General features: G+C 40.5%; 1 protein-coding gene across 2 annotated transcripts in view; it reads right to left on the reverse strand.

The window, feature by feature from the left end:
- The window catches only part of lingo2 (leucine rich repeat and Ig domain containing 2), a 186661-nt gene that overhangs the window by 64925 nt on the left and 104750 nt on the right, over positions 1-16986 (reverse strand). For both annotated transcript variants that reach the window (XM_053429610.1, XM_053429611.1), the window contains exon 4: positions 12123-12209. The gene's annotated coding sequence lies outside the window, so the exon portion shown is untranslated. The remainder of the gene's footprint in view (positions 1-12122; positions 12210-16986) is intronic.

Raw genomic sequence — 16986 nt, forward strand, 5'->3', positions numbered from 1 at the left:
AGATAAGGGCGCCATAGAGAGTCGGCTGCCTGGCACCGCCGCGATTCATCCTTCTCCGTCACGACTACAGCTAGTTATTGAGTCCTTGAGGGTGACGAGGGAGGGGGTGCGCAGAGGAATGCTCCACCAAGTGACAGTTTGAAATGGCAGCTTGGTTTGACAGCTGCAGTCTTGTTGAGATTGGCATCAAAATCAAAAACACAAAAATCAAGCGAGGGACAATTTTGGGTATTCTTTTTTATATCTTTTGTTCTAAAGCAGTCAAGCGGTCAATAAAAACTCAACAACCAAAAGTGCCCACACAATGTGGAAGGAGCCCGCTTTCTTAAGTAGTTCCTGGACAAAGTTTGAAATATAACAACTGTGGAAAATCACAACTACTTGAGGTAATGAAAGAGATATTAACCACACTTCATTGTGAAAACAGACTTTTTATTACTGGCTTGAAATTAGTCTAGAACAATGACAGGTAACATGGTCCTAATTGGGGTTTGTTGTTTGCGATGCATTATTAACTGCTTTCCTGCATCAATTTGAATATTTAGTAGCGGCGAATGAAGTGGGGCAGATGAGGACAGCAGAGTGAACTTTTAACTGTATGATCTAGAAAAAACTGCTGATATCAGTATTTCACGGCTAAGGCAATCCATTTATTTTAGTTTCTCATGCCTGATGAGTCCATAACAAGTTTTTCAAGTTTGTTATGGGAGGTTTTTAATTTTGCTTGTTATAAAAAAAGGTTTTTAAAACAGGATGTGCAAATATGATATTCTCCTTTCTTTCTTACCATAATGGTGCCAAACCAAATCTGCTGCAATATATAGGTGTTGTGCTCGATTGCTGAAGATCACAGACAGTTTATAAAGATGGATGATGTGACAGTGAGGTGAAGCCTTGATCGCCCAAAAGGACGTTAACCCTGCTTCCTTCATGTTAGTCAATAAGAAATGGACAAAATTATAAAAGTCAAAGATACACATTTATGTTGATTTTGAAGAGAATATTTTAGCTTAATCCTCCGTGTCTACTTCCGTGCTATAGGAGGAAGTGGAGACGTGTCCTCCATTTTTGAAACTACAGTCCATAGCCACGGAGAATAAATCCCAGTTTATGGACTAATGGGAATGTAAGGCAGAGTAATGACTGGTGTGCTTTCAGAAAGCGTCCGCTGCATCTTACACACATGTGGCGTAAAGGCATGATTGTGGGTAACTGTCTTAATTAAGCTAACAATGGTTGAAAGGATGCATTAGAGACAGACCTTAATAGTCAGAAGAGGTGTGAGGCACGCTTGAAGTGACACATCAAAGTAAACTGATAAATTCTTCAATCTCCTGCTTTGACTTTCATGTTCACATTTTTTTCTGGATGACATGACAAGACGAGTCTATTTTCCCCAATCACGACAATTCAATATATATATAGAAATAACCTGCTGTCGAAAAGAAGATAATTTAGATACCTTCCTACAGAATGACAAACTGTGCTTCAAACACAGAGCGCACAATGTTCGATAGCGGGCTACACAAATTCTACAGACAAAAAACTTCTTGTTCGTTTTATTCCGTAAGACTCTCAGACAGTTCCAAGCTGTGAATGTGGCTTTCATGTATTACTCGCCAGGAGGGGAAAGCACAGCAGGTAATAATTCCTCCACAATATGTAATAATAATTAGTAATCTTCCTTGTGCAGCTGCACGGATATCTGCTGCCCCGTAAAACAAAAAACCCTGCTCTCCGACACGTTTCATTATAGTAACACTACACGTTTGTGGAAATAATGGTGAAAGGAGCTCTTTTCTATATTGTGGATTCCTAAAACAGTGCGGATGAATATAAATAACCCATACGGACCCATTCCGAAATGCCTATAATCGTAATGTCAGGTGCATAAGGATTTTATTTACAATGAGTGTTTTTACTGCAGTCAAGCGCTCACCATGTTCCCCTCAATAAGAATGAAAAACGTCTGTATAAAAGCAATTAGGGGTCTATCTCCAACGCATTCATCCAAGCCCGGCAAACTTAATTAAGAAAGCTATCCTCAGCTGGGCCTATGTGCCACATGCAAGACAGATGCCACACATTTAACCTTTCAGCTCCGGCTTCGACCACAAACTGGGCACTTATTGTTCCATAAATAATGAAATCGTACGACCCTCTCATGTTCACTTTGTGTCCAGACACAGTGATTAGCTTCTAATGTCCTTCCGGTCCGGAAATTGAACGGCACGTGTGTTCACAGAGAACTCCTCACAGCGGCGTCTGGGGGAGTTTATTTGCCCTTTGACGCCTCTTCTGCCTTTCGCAGGCGCTGATGTCTTAATTATGATGATGGTCCTGATATTAATTTGTTTGGAAATGAGATAATAAGCATGTAACATCATTATAAGTTCCACGGCGTTTCACTCTCAACGCCGCGACTGCAGTCAATTACTTTGCCGTTCGCGAGTTGCAGTGACCTTATACGAGCTGACAAATGGCCAATTCCTTCACACCCCTCTGCTTCCCAGCATGCTTTGCCTTTTCTTATTTACTGCCTACTTTCTAAATGCCACATTTGTTCCTGTTTATTCCCTAAGAGGCTTCTTTTGTTTCATGTTTTTTTTTTGACTTTCTCATTAAAGCTGCTGACCTCAAAGTCAAATATTTGCTTCAAAAATGAATGTGTCCATTAAAGACAAACAAAACTTGTCTGGTGTATTAATATTCATTCAGAGCGAGGGGAGACTGATGTTTTTTGTCATTTGTGTGAACGGTCCCTATGGATATAAATGGAAAGTAACTAATAAACATAAATATAACATCTATATAAATGGCAGGGTGTCATGTTCTGGAACTAAATATAGGTTAGGCTGAGTGCACTATGGTTTTTATGGAGTAAACCATAATCCCCTGTACCAACAAACTGATAATGGCCTCTCCCTTGGCAGTGTTCCTAGCCCATCTCCTTGGGGTAATGACCCCTCAGAGCCACTGAACTTGCTGTGTGTGCTGATGCTACAGGGCCCGGAGTTTTACCGTCTTTCACGCACGCACGAGGGGTCAGGTTCACCTTCAGTCAGGCGTTAAAATGAAGTCCACTCCCTCACTGAGCCCATCACTCAAGACCATTCCGACTCCCGATTGAACACATAAAATGCGCTGTTATGAGCTGGCTGCATCATATATTTCCCTGTAAATGGCTGAAGACTAAGTCCATTTTAAAAGAAAGAGGATTCATGATGTGAAATAGGTTTCGGTGGAAGCGATTCCTTCGCCTGTTTAAAAATGCAAAGTTGCAGGCAGTCGGGCACCTCGCTCCTCGCGGAGATTGAAGAGTGGGTGTGCTCTTTTCACCACAATATATTCATCAATTCTGTCTTTGTTATAGTTCAAGGATCAATCTCTTTGCATAGCCCTCCCAGCTTATACATACAAATGGATATGCATTTCATCAGAGGGATTAGAGTGCAGGGTCAGGTAGAGTGCGACGCCCCTGGAGCAGGTGTAGGAATTCAGCCACTTGCTCAAGGGCACTCGGTGGTGGATGGTGGATGTAAGACGCAAGCTCAGAAAAAACCCTTTCTGTCAGCTCCAGGGCCAGAACCAGCGATACTCAGATTATTGGTTGACCTGTGTCCTGGAGGAGAAATTGGGTTTAAGGAGAGCTTCTAATGTTGGTCTTCTTCAAGCTGATTTCATGAGTGTACGGAAACAAGTATATATCTGTGGCCTCATCAAAGGAAAAGATCGAAAGTCTAGATTATGATTACTTGATTAATCAATTAGTCAACCTAGCAGCTAAAACATTGATAATTCTTTGACATCCACTCAGGCAAATGTACAACGTGGGTTTATCAAACATGAAGTTTTTCTGCTCTTCCTTTCCTTTCATTGTCCTCGTTTTACACCATGCTAAAAAAAGAGAGCATAGTGGCGTATTGGGGAATTTGGCATGGACTTGGTACCAAAGTATCTGTTCTCGTGACAACTCTACATGATAGTAGTAGCAGTTGTTTAGTGCTAGTTTTGTAGTAATAGATTTTTTAGATTGTGGATTGTAATTGTGTGTGGATATGAGAAGAAATGTCAATAAAATAATGATTTTCATTTTCGCTAATGCTGCTACTTTTCTCAAACTGTTTTTTCAATACAACAGTTTTTGCCTGTTGGATACTGAGCTGTGTGTGTGTATGTGTGTGTGTGTGCGTGTGCATGTGTGTGTGTGCGTCAGCGATTCTTGGACAGGGGCCATAGGATATGTGAGACTGAAAGATGATGGTCCACTGCTCCTGCCCAGGAAACTGCCTCCCTCTCAATCACCTTATTCAAAGTGGTGTATGCTCGTCAGCTGCAGCATTGCTCCTCTCAGTCTAATATCCTGCATGACACAGGCCTATTTGTTTTATTAGGGTTGTTCCACTGGCCATTTAACTATCAACCCTTTCAGCCAACCATAGTGTTTACACCTGCACTGGACCTGGAACAAACCAAAGGCCACATCATGTCACTTCTTAAAGACTCGCTTAAATCAAACCAATCCATTTGTTGTCAGGACTGCATTCTAGATTCTCTTATCACAAAACCCGCCTGCATTTCAAATGCTAATTTTAAACTAACCTTGAACATGTTGCCTGCACCATTGCTACTGGTTGCATTAGCCGCTCTCAGTAACTATAGCCAGATCCCTCCTTACTATTGATCTGTATCCCTGCTCCTTTTTAACTGTGCTGTGAGAAAATGCTTCATGAAATATTTATTCTCCTTGCATTTCCCTCCTTGTTAGAATCCTAACCGTCCCCACCACTCACACCTGCTGATACCAGCCATTTTGTCCAGGCGTGGATGTAGTCCTCAGCCGGCTGTGCCTGGTGCATTACTGCACATTAAAGGCAGAAGTGGAGGGTCGAAGAAAGACATGGGCGTTAGTACCCCATCGTCCTGATCATCATCACCCGCTGCTGCTGATGAGAGAGTGAGTCCCGGCTGTGTGAATGTGTGCCAGAGAGAGGGAGATGTTTTTGAATACACACTGAGTTTTCTAAATGGGTTTCCTCAATTAGAAATCACTAGTTGCTTTCAAAACAACATAATATGGTTTCTGTCTTAAAGTGGGATAGGTACACAGAGGTTAGGCTGAAATCAAGGAAAAGCCTCCTGAGACTTTACATAACAACAAATCCCCTTATGCTGCAGGTTAAGTGTGTGTGTCCGTGGTTTTGTGTACTGCACACTGCATGTACATTTGAGGTGAATACATAATGTAGAGTGAATGTATAATTCAGTGGGCGAGGATGGAAAAGGAGACAGATAACCGTCAGACAGAAACATTGACTTTGACCCTGAAATAACTTGGATGGCTCTTCACTCATTACTCTGCTTCAAATTTCATATCTCTTCTTTCTTTCTTTGTCCCAAACTCGCGAACATTGCACCGTCCCAAAGGTTGCATAAAGCCCTGAATACACACAGATCACGGCATCCATAAATAATAGAGCACACATAAATTAAACATTGAAGTTGAGTTTGCAATAGCCGCTCACTGTTGGCCGACTAAGACGCCTCGTTCTCCCCCTCCAAGACTTAATTAGAAGCCTTGCATTTCCTGCATGGAAAACAAAAGGGAAAACAAACAAACAAGCACGGGGGGGTAGAGAATGCCACAGGGAGCTTAGCCTTTGATTTCCCACAATGCACTCTGTTATTACAGTTTGCAATAATTGCGGTCTGTATGAGAGGACAAAGCCTTGGATGGGAACATCTAATCAACACCTAGCTCCTGCCCTCTTTTATTCACCTGCGTTATCTTCAAAGGTTAGCACTCCCTACCATCTCCTTGCAAGCCGGCCGTTCTTTCATGCATATCGGTTTGAATTTAAATAGAGGCTGAGCAGAGGCAGCACGTGTGGCCCGCTAACCGAAGGCAGTGACAAGGTGGAGGGACAGTGGAGAGTCCTAACAAACGGGAAACCACAAATTAAATAGAGACTAACACCAACATTTGAGCAGTAATGTAAATGTAGGAATCTTCAGGGACATATATAAAACCTTATTTAACAGCAGGAAGTTATGTTTTTGTCTGTTTGTTTGTTATTCAGTAGAATAGCACAAAAATCAGCTAAACTGATTTTCTTGAAATGGTGTGGAAGGGTGGGGCATGACCCAAAGATGACCCCATTGAATTTTGGTGCGGATTTTTATATCTATAGGCCTGTATGTTGAGGTATTGTCGTTTACACAATCTGAAAATCATTACAAAAACTGTTTTAACCACTAGTCTAGTTTAACGTTGGTAAATTAATTAGATCTGCTGTATTGAAGATGTGCATGTGTAGCTGTGCTCTTGTCAAATTAAAGTTCACAAGACAAACACTTTCCAAAGTAGGAATTACATGTGTACATATGCATAATTGACACATGCTTTCTTTTTGCATTTATTACATGGAAAGTTTACATACGTGTTACAGCATGGTTGTCTAGACAAGGAAAGTTAATTGTTTTGACTTACAGTAATATGCATTATTTATGCTCTTTGCAATCTAACATCATGCTGCTTTTATTTAAATGTTCCTCGTTAGTATGAGACTTATCAAAGTACTAGTACCACAATTAATCTGATCTTCGTCATCGCCTTTTTCAGGCCGGGCACATTAGGTTTTGTTAATTAAATCTGCGGTCGTCTGTTAAGATACCATCTATCAAAGGCACAAAAGCACATGTCCTTCTCCGAGCCCATTCTTAATTGTGGATCTGGTGATATTGAGACTGACATTTAAGATGTCCTCACGTCTGTGTTTTTGTAAAAGACCTGAATGAGGCCCATCTGGTCCAAGTGGGGCATTGGGGATGACAGCATGTTAATATGTTCTCTCAGAGATGAGGGGGCCGCTGTGTTAGAGAGACGATGATGATGGCGCTCTCAGTCACATCCGCTCACTTAGCAGACCTTGTCTCCTCTTGATCATTCTTGACAGTAACAAAAGGGCTGAATATTCTCTAATCAAGGCCGAAAATTCTGATCAGTGGTGGCGTGTCCCTAATCAGTCCATAATAGCGTTCTAAGGACAGTGTCAGTAGATAATGACAGGTTAGCCATACTAAACAATGAGAGATGGAGAGTTTCTTTCAAAGATATCAAATCAGCCCTCTGAAGGATGTGACACGTGTGTTCTAAAAATCCTGCAGACACAGCCTTAATTGACTTCAAGGGGTCGTGCGGTGCATGCAATTACCTGAGGACAACTGACAAATTACTTTAGAGCCAGCGTCATATCCAACTAAAAGAGTAACTTCAAAGTTGCGGGCTTTATTGTCAAGAGGAAGCTTGATGATGATGTTCAAAGAAAGTTGTAGCCTCATCAAGAGACAGTTACTTTGTTTTCTACCTTTATTGTGGTTTAATTTATGCACAAAGCATTACCCTTGTGCTACTACTTATAATTCCACACAACAACAAAAGAATAACATCATTTGGCATTATTTGCAATGCAACTGCCAAAGGCTTGAGAGAATAATGATGAATCAATATACTTGGTGGCGATGTGAGTCTATTATGAAGAATACTGGCTTGTGTGGGCAGCACAGGAAATGTAATGGACAAGATAAATACTGAGTGTTTATCATTTTTGTGAAAGTGTCTTACTGGAACTGGAAAGAAAACATCTAGTAGACCAACTGTCCACCTCATTATGAAGGGAAACAAGTTTAACATCCACTTAGAGATCCGAAGTAGAATTTCTGACATTTCCCTGTTATCATTATGACATAAAATACATGCATACTCCAACACGCCACACATGTGTTTCCTGTTTAATTACAGTTCTGCTATAGAACATTCCGGCTTAAGGATATGAAATCAGTGTCCATAATAAACTATTCATAAACTATCTTTGCTGGATTATCGCTGCTTTCTTTCTGCAATGAGCAGTCCAGTCTCCAATCCAGTCTTCTTACAGTGTCAGGGTTTTGTCCTGCATAGAGAATTGTGCGGTTGCTGCCTCCGGATAATTCCATGCTGCCTCCCGACAAAACTCTTATACAGTGATAAGAACTTATAGTGATCATGTTTGTCCCAGGCCAAATTGATCCCTTAGCTGTTAATTACTTAATAATTGCAAAACATCTGTATGATATTCCCAGAACTTGAGGGAAAGGTAACAAATAAATTTATAAACTAAGTCAATGTATAGAGAGCCAGGGGAAGACGGTGGCGCGCTCGGTTTGACTCGATTCGGTTGTCGCAGTGTTCATCACGAATGATAGAGACACAGAGAGGAGCAGTAAATTCCAGTAATAACTGTAAAACATAACTTATTTAAGGTCCTAACATGTTTGAAAAGACCCCAAATGATCAGTGTAATGGCCTTGGTGGAGCTGAGCATGGCTCCCTAGTTGTCTGCCCCGGGCTTGGTGGCGCTGTGGTCGGGATGTGCACACCAGGCTTTCCATTACAACTCTGTGTGCTGTCAGAGCCAACCTCTTTCTGTGAGATTATTTTTCCCTTTTTATATCTAAAAAGGTGCAGCCAGATCCAATAATACCATATTCAATTGATGTTGGGGTGGAAAATTGGACGAAGACGACAAAAATAAATGAATAAATAAAAAAGCAAGTCATGTCCACCATCTGCAAATGTCAGCAACAGAATCTGTAATCCCTCTGGATAAACACGCATATTTCTTTCGCCTGAGCCATAATTAAAAGCGCTGTCACAGTTTTTACTCAGGAACGTGGAATGGAGTTTGGCAGGTGAGAGTTTTGTGGGAAAGCCCCGCGAGGCATTTTGAAAAACAATGTTCACTGACTACCGCTCTCTGCCGACTGAGAAAATGAGAAGGTGGTGCAGAAAAACAGTCCATTTCCTGCTGGGAGAGGATTGTGGGAGAAACACACCTCATTGACCTACAGGCCCTGGTGGTGTGTTTACTTCTGATCCCTGCTATTTATAATAAACCATCACCTAGAAAGCATCACCAGAGAAAGGGACTGATTCAAAAAAGGTGGCACATTCTATATGTTTGGATAATAAAGAAAAAATAAAGCCTGTGTGATGCATCGTGCCTGGACTGTAGTATGTGTGAATAACTCACAGACTGGATGGATGGATTGTAAAAGTACAAACATATTCGATCCTACATAGGCGCTGGCCCGTTCCTTAGCCGGAAGCACCCTCACTCGGACATTACAGCACGAGACTGGTGCAGAATACATGAAACCTGTCAACAACTAAACAACAAGCATTCTCCACAGGACGTTGATACTGGTTCTCCTGGTCCTGAGTGCAGAGTACTCCTCAGACGAAGTACTATTTCAAGATGTAAAGAGCTTATTAAATATAACACTTAATTTTGCTCAAGGACTTTGTTTTTCCAGTTTCCCAATTACGTGCACTTTGTTCAGCATGTCATACAATCAAAATATTCAAACTGGTCCCCAGTGATTTACTAACTTCACTTATTTAACATCTCTTTTTGGTGGATTCTCTACTTATTCTATAGTTGCTAGATTCATCAACATTGTTTAATATGCATGTGTTTTTCTATATAAATACTTTGGTATCTCAATCTTTGGCATTTATTTATTTAGCAAATTCAGTAAACTGCATTTATAATTCCACTTCCGTTTCTCTTTTAAATCTTGTGAGATTAAAACAATTCACTGTCAACAAGCTCTGCGATTTACAACTATATCCCTTTGTGATGAAGCTCAGTCACTCCTCCTCTGTAACTTACCTTATATTCTGGCTTAAAGTTTATGTGATGATCCAAACTCTTTGAATTGTATATCTTGGCCTCATTTACTCTAGTGTCTTTTGGAGCAATTGTAGAATATGTTATGTATGTAATTAGCATTTGGCTCATGTAACATACGACAAGTAATAATTAATTATTTTCCTTATTTCTTTGCAGTTTTGGTGTGAGTACATGTGTCTTTTTAATTGATGCACTGTGATTAGTTATGTGTGTAAGTTATAACTTGTTAAAACCCTCTTGGATATTTTAATACCTGCCTATTATTATCTATTTGGAATCTATTATCAATTGATGAACACAACTACTTCATGTCTTAAAAATGTTATGCTGAGATGCTAAGAGAATATTTGTCTAATAATCAATATTTGCTAACCACAGACGCATTTGCATGTATATTTAAAGACTGGTCATACTTTGTGGTATTGACTGCCATGGAAACTCAGTCCCCCATGATGCAACCTGTTGAAACGTCTGCTCAGTGGTTGATAATTTCACCGCGCTCCCCTGGGAGTTTTGTTATCTTTCTTTACTTTAATTATATAGTGATTTTACAGTTCACAAGCTAATTGAATCTAAAACGACTTCAGTACAAACAACAGCAGCTGGATGATCAGCCAGTGCATCCAGATGTATGTGAAGAGGAGAAGAGACACATCAAACTTTGTCTCAATAAGGCTCCCTCTGAAGAAACACGACATCTTGATTTAGATGCAAAACACAATCCCATGCTCGGCTGGCGCCTCCCATGAGGAGCCAGGAGATTAAGATGTAATGGTGATACCGAGGGAATGACACTATCTGTCTGCAGCCTCCCATCTCTTCACACAACATCACCTCTGTTTTATTTTTGTCGTTTTCCTTCCCCCAAACACAGATGCATACACTTTACCATCATGCATACGCTCAAGCTTCCACACACACAAACACACACACACACACAAGTATGTGCATATTCCCCACAGATTCCTGCAAATGCATACAGGCTTTGCATATTTAGAGACTCAAACATGCAATCTAAAATCTGACAAAACTTTGGCTACTGGCAGATGACGGCAACGGCAGTTTGACTTGTAAATTAACGCCTGTCAAGTTGATCTTTTTGTTGCGTGAACACAAGAGCTGGCTTCAGAAAAGATGGATCTGCACTCAACTTGCCGGGCAAAACAAACATGCCTGAAGGGAATGCTCTGCTCTACTCTGTTTAAGAGTGTAATGCACGGTGCTGATGTCATCACAGTAGTTTTAATTAGATGAAGTGTGACATGAGAATGGCAACCGCTGCCCTTCAAGCGTATATTACCAGCGTCTACGTATATCCTCTGTCAGTATATACTTTCAAACTGAATCACGGTCTTGCAACACATTAATCTAGTATACTTCTTTCATCTGTGTCGTCTTAAGCGTGTGCTGAGTGAAGGAGGAAGCCAAGTCAACACACAAAAACTCACACTGTTGTTGCTAATTGTAAATCCTTTCATTCCTATGAACACTTTTAGAATATTGCACATTCTTGTCCTTATGTTAGGAGGCTGTAATCTGATGGTGCCTTCAACCACCACACCTCATCCCTTAATATTTGCTTTTACCCGCTGATGTGACCCATAGGAGTAAAATAAATACTTAATAAACAAGTTAATAAAGGACCTTAATAAACATGGTTAGGGTTGTGGGTCCTTCTTGATTGATGGAAACAATCTTGACTGTCTCACACCGTATTTACTGTACTTTGCAGTCAATGAGCTTGTTGTGTTTTGGTGAGAAGCTGTGAAGAGTTCATGTACGTCGTCCTAAATCAAGAGTGCTCTCGATGAAATTGAAAATCCAAGGTGACAAAGGGTGAACTGTTTTTCCTTTAAGGGCCCCACAGCCTGTCCTGGCTGCATTCATGAGGGACCAAGACATTATTCAGGAATGATTAGTGTGTTGAAGCTGCATCAGAGGACATCGCCTCAACAATGCGATGAGGTGACACACAGCACATGAAGCTAAAGAAGCTGGGAGACCTGAAGGGGTCGAGTTCAAGTCGTGAATAAACTGAATGAAATTGGCATCCAACGAGGTGCTTTACAATCCTGTGAGCTCCTTTGGCATCACGAGGTAATGGAACTCTTATGTGCTCGAAGGATTCTTTGAGTCGAGGTCAAAGTTACATCAAGACCTTTCTCACTTTCTCCAGTGTCCACAAACAAAGACATTGAAGTTAAAGATAGTAACAGGTAGTGAGTGACATGCCCTGTCATCTTGACCTAACAGAGACGAGAGTGGCTCTTATTTGTTCATTTCTCTTTAGCAACAGGATGGACGTAAAAAATAATGAAATCTTCCAAAATGAAACACACAAATCTCTGGAACAAAACAGCTAAGACACTGTAAATGTCTGATGCTTACCACTGTGAGAAGTAATCATCCCCACAGCCATGGCCTATTCTTCTCCCTCCTCTGTTGATGTGGTCGTCCCAGTTTTCTGTCTTTTCTCTAGAAGTAGGGAAGAGGCAGAAACGAACGGAGAAATTACAGCTAAGCGTATAAGCCACAATGAGAATCGATACACAAAGATCACAATTGCTAACATCTTGAAACCCCAGTGCTTAGAAATTACACATGTTGGACCCAGCAGAGATAAATAGTACAAGAAGTGATGACACATTGAAGCTCCACTGTGTGCTAGGCTTTCAATCCACGTTGAATACATTCCATGGTATATACAGTGTGTTTACTCTTCTTCATTTCAACCTCAGCACGCCTCACTGAGTCCATGGTTACATTTTTAGTTCAAAGATTTTTCTGCAGGAACTTTCTGATGTTTCTCTGAGCACTACGTGTGACCTACACAATGCACACTGACCACCCGACGCTACTTTCTGTACTCTAATGAGTGCGCTTATCCAGACTGCAGGAGGAAACACAGAGGATGGTGATTGTGCAAAAGGGCGTGCCTGAGTTGGTGATGAGAGGGAGAGAAAGAGAGAGAGAGAGAGAAGACAGTTATCTCCTCTAGTCCAAAGGCAGAGAGGTTAGGGAAAAAAAAGTTTGACTCAGGACACTCTTGTTAAAATCACTCTTTACACCCGGCGCTATTAGTACGCCATTAAGAGTTCAAGGACAATAGCCGTCCTGTTTTTGATCATTTATCCGCTGGATCCTCTCGTTAAGCCCAAACCCAGTTCCTCACAATGGCCACAGAATACTGATGGGCCGTGAAAGGTTGATTTTGCTGAATTCATAATAACACCATTTTTATGTGTCCTTGATATTAAAACAAAGCCAAATGTCTTTGGCTTTCCAGATTGACAATTGAATTGTTGACGCAGGCCTCCTAGTAATATTATCATGACAATACCAGGCACCAGTGATACATACTGAAAGGAAACTCATCTTGACATCGGTGTTAGCCATGCTAGCTGTGGAAAGAGCTTTCTGTTTGTCCTCTGCGTCAGTATTTGAAATGGTCGCCTCCCTTTTAATACGTAAGGCAGTGTAAATGATTCCTTAAAATAATACAGAAAAAAACTCATCTGGAACTCTTGAAAAATGTGTCTTTTACTTTTAATGCAACTTTGAAACTCCAACAGTTTCAGGTGTAAATTTGAGATCAGAGTTAATTTGCAACGTTAACATTCTGATGAAATCTGGTTAGCGTTAGCAGCATTAGCATTTAAATAAGCTTGATGTTTTGATTAGATCCTTAAAGCTAATTATATCTTCACATTTGCCAGCTGCATTTACATTTCCAAAATACTTTTCTACTTTTATGTTCGTGGTTTTCAGAGCAAAAGAAAAACACATTTGATGTTGGAAAGGCCAAACAGTGGCATGGCAATAATTTGTTTATGAAGTATTTAAAAGCAAAATCAAATGCATTCAAATAGCCAAAGGTTAAAGCACCATGGTGTCTGTGAATAAAGCCCCTCAAAGTTAATAAGACACCCAGTTTCACTTTGCTGGCTGTGAGGTCCCTAGTGACACGTGTATGAAGAAGAATGCACAGTTTCAACACTGTGCTAGTTAACATGAAGAATGGGTGTATCTTAACAGACCCGATTCAGATTGTACCTTCAGATCTTTCATGGAAAATCTGTCAAAAAAAACGCTGGTCTTTGACAAATTCTAACTGTTCCCCTGTCTGCCAGGAGCTTGGCCCTGATTCATAAGGACTCATTTGCCAACTGGAAATCACGATGAACACCAATCAAGACAATAGCTGCTCTCTTAGTGTTTCTCCCTAATTATGGGACCATTAAGTGTCTTAATATGCAAGAGCACCTGGATGTTGTTACAGGCATCAGAGCTTCATTAGCATTTGTTCTTAACTACCACAGCCCGCACCCGGATAATTGGTACTTTATTTTGTGGTATGGTGTGAAGGGAGGGACAGAAATTGGAGTCATTTCAACCCCCCCCCCCCCCCCCACCCCCATCCCACCCCCTCACTGATGAGCAGTAAGTGAGAAAAAGTTACAAATGTTATGAACAGAAGGATTCGTTATGTAAAAATGTTGATAATTGCAAAACAACAAACCATGTTCTACTTTCATAATTATGATGCAATCAAGTTTTTTCCCCTTATATTTAAAATGAAATGCTTGTGAACCTTGATCACAACAATCGAAAGGAAAGTCAACATCAAAATGAGTAAAATCGTAATTACAATGAGTCACTTTTAGTAAGGTCCAATGTGATTTAATTTGAACTTTTAATCCATTTTCGTTTTTCATCTTAAGTTTGAATTTGGGGTTCAGGGGGTAGAAAACCTCTCAAACTAAGGTCGGGCTTAAACTTTCCTCTTGTTAAAGCTTATGATTAGATCTTGCGTAGGTGAACTCAGTTTTGCTACTTTAGGCCTCCACTGCTGGGGGAACTCCAATGATGCATTGAGCACTTCTCTCTCTCACTCTGTGCATTTATATTACAGGAGTGCAAGTCAATAACTGGGTTCTCTCTCTGCTTCCACTCTCTGCCCTCATCCTGCAGGTATCTATTATTCCAGAGCTGCAGGGTCAGTATCTGTCGATATCACTCAACCATTATTATTCTTATTATTGTTATTAATTGATGCTGATTACATTGCCACTGTTATTATTGATAACACCTTTACAGCTATGGGTATTGCTGTTATTATTGTCAATACAACAACCTGCCTGACAGTAGTACAACTGCTCCTGCTCTCTCTCTTTCCCTCTCTCCCCCTCTTTCTCCTCCCTTCCCTCAGTCATTCCCTCACAACCTGAGGCGGCAGCAGCAGATGGCCGCCCACCTTGAGTTTGGCTCTCTTGGAGGTTTCTTCCTGTTAAATCTTCCATTGTCGCCAACTGCTTGTTCATTGAGGGAATTGTTGGGTTTCACTCTACATGTTGTAATGTCTCGACCTCACTCTGTAAAGTCCCTCTCGAGGATGCATGCTGTGATTTGGTGCTTTGCAAAAAATGAACTGTGATTTATTTTAGTGTCTAGCCTTAAGTGATAAATTTGAAACTATATGACAGATCTGATCCAAAGTCTTCCCCTTCAATGTCACAAACACACAGCTAATAAAGCAGAACCAATTACTTTGCACAGCTGGGCATCTTTTATATGTTCCTTTCGATCTTGAGCATTTGATTGCTTGTAAATACACGCCTGATTTATACTTCTTTACAGTGTAAAACGCAGTGGGCCCAATGACAAGAAAGCAATTAATCACATTAGAATGCCAATTAAGAAGTTGGTCTGCTCCAGTGAGGCTAGACAAAAAAAGAAAAAGCGAGGGAATTGAAGATGTGAGAGAGTTTCCCTCCAGGAAGTTAATGTGAGCCATTAAATTACATCCATCACTCCCACTCCTCCACACAGACAATGTTTCACATGTAAGCACTTAAGAGCTGTACAGTAAGACAATTTAAATCCACTGGACTCTTGTTACATAACCTTTTTCTTTTTTTGTGCGTGTGGCTGATTTGCATTTAATGTGTACGAGCTTGGACACTTATCACCATCAAACGTGCTAATAATAACAGCGGGTGCCGTATATATTATATACTTTTATTTAGCCAAAGCGCCAACAATAAGTGCTCAGTAAAAAAAAAAGTGAACAGTGTGTTCCAACCTACATTACATCAGATGATTTAAAATAGCACAACTTCAGTGGGAAAATAGAGACGACCGGGGAATCTATACCTAGATAGACAGTCTCCACTATCTTAACAGAAACAATTGAGATTTGATAAACCTTGACTAAAACTCTGTAACCTTGTCATAACCCCAACACTAACCCATGACTTCCCTTGGAGCTCAGTCAGGTTAATTTGGAATAACATGATGTATTCTCCAAGCCCAAAGGTGAAAAATATGAATTGCTAATGATTTAAACTGAGAGACAGTATCGTGGAATCAAAAATAAGTATAGTCATGGTCAGTGTGGAAATGGAGGATGTTCATGGCTTTTCTTTCGACCATGATTTGGACGTAAGCTAACCAGCACTACTTTTCTCTGGAGTTAAGAAACTACCAACTTTCTGCATCCACCCTCTTTGCCTAAAGGGCGTACGAAGAAAGATGGACTTTCGAGTCTTGCTGTAAGCTAACAAGTGGCTAAGTATCTCACCGAACATAAAATCAATGGAGCGTCAACACAGTCAATGCACTGTGGGGATCTTTGCATACAAGATCTGGTAGTCTTAGTGTTGTTTTGAACAATCAATAACCAATCAGCAATGTCTAACACCAGTCATGTCCCAGTGATGGAAGGAGGACTGGCATGACTGTTGCCTCTAAACGCGTTGACATAGGTTACCTTCGCTGATATTTGATAGTAGTTTGATTATAGATATAGTAATATATTAATAAACTTGTTAATTTAAAACACAAAAGAGCAATTGACGAGAAGATTGAGCAAAAGTTGGCAATACCACAACTTCTCAGTTTCCCACCTTGCTTTCCGGAATCATTTGAATCTTTATGTTGGTGATTGTTTATTTACTTATGTATATTTTTTATCCCATTGTCATTTAATTGGTTGACCTTTACCATATATTTATCATTGTAACAATAATAAACCTTAAAGAGGTACAGATTTGAACCAGTCTTGACCTTAATCCGAAGTATCCCCTGTGACGAAACCTTTCAGCTTGTTGTTGTTAGCATGATGACGCAGGTTTGATACCCCTGAGGCCGTCATGGCCCTATTTCAGGAGCTGTGCCTATGGGTCATGTCAGAGGGTGAGAAGAAATATTCTTTACAGTTGTTGGGGATGGAGATAAAAAAATAAACCTCTTC

Source organism: Pleuronectes platessa, chromosome 8 (genome assembly GCF_947347685.1).
Source record: "Pleuronectes platessa chromosome 8, fPlePla1.1, whole genome shotgun sequence".
In the NCBI taxonomy this organism is placed as follows: Eukaryota; Metazoa; Chordata; class Actinopteri; order Pleuronectiformes; family Pleuronectidae; genus Pleuronectes; species Pleuronectes platessa.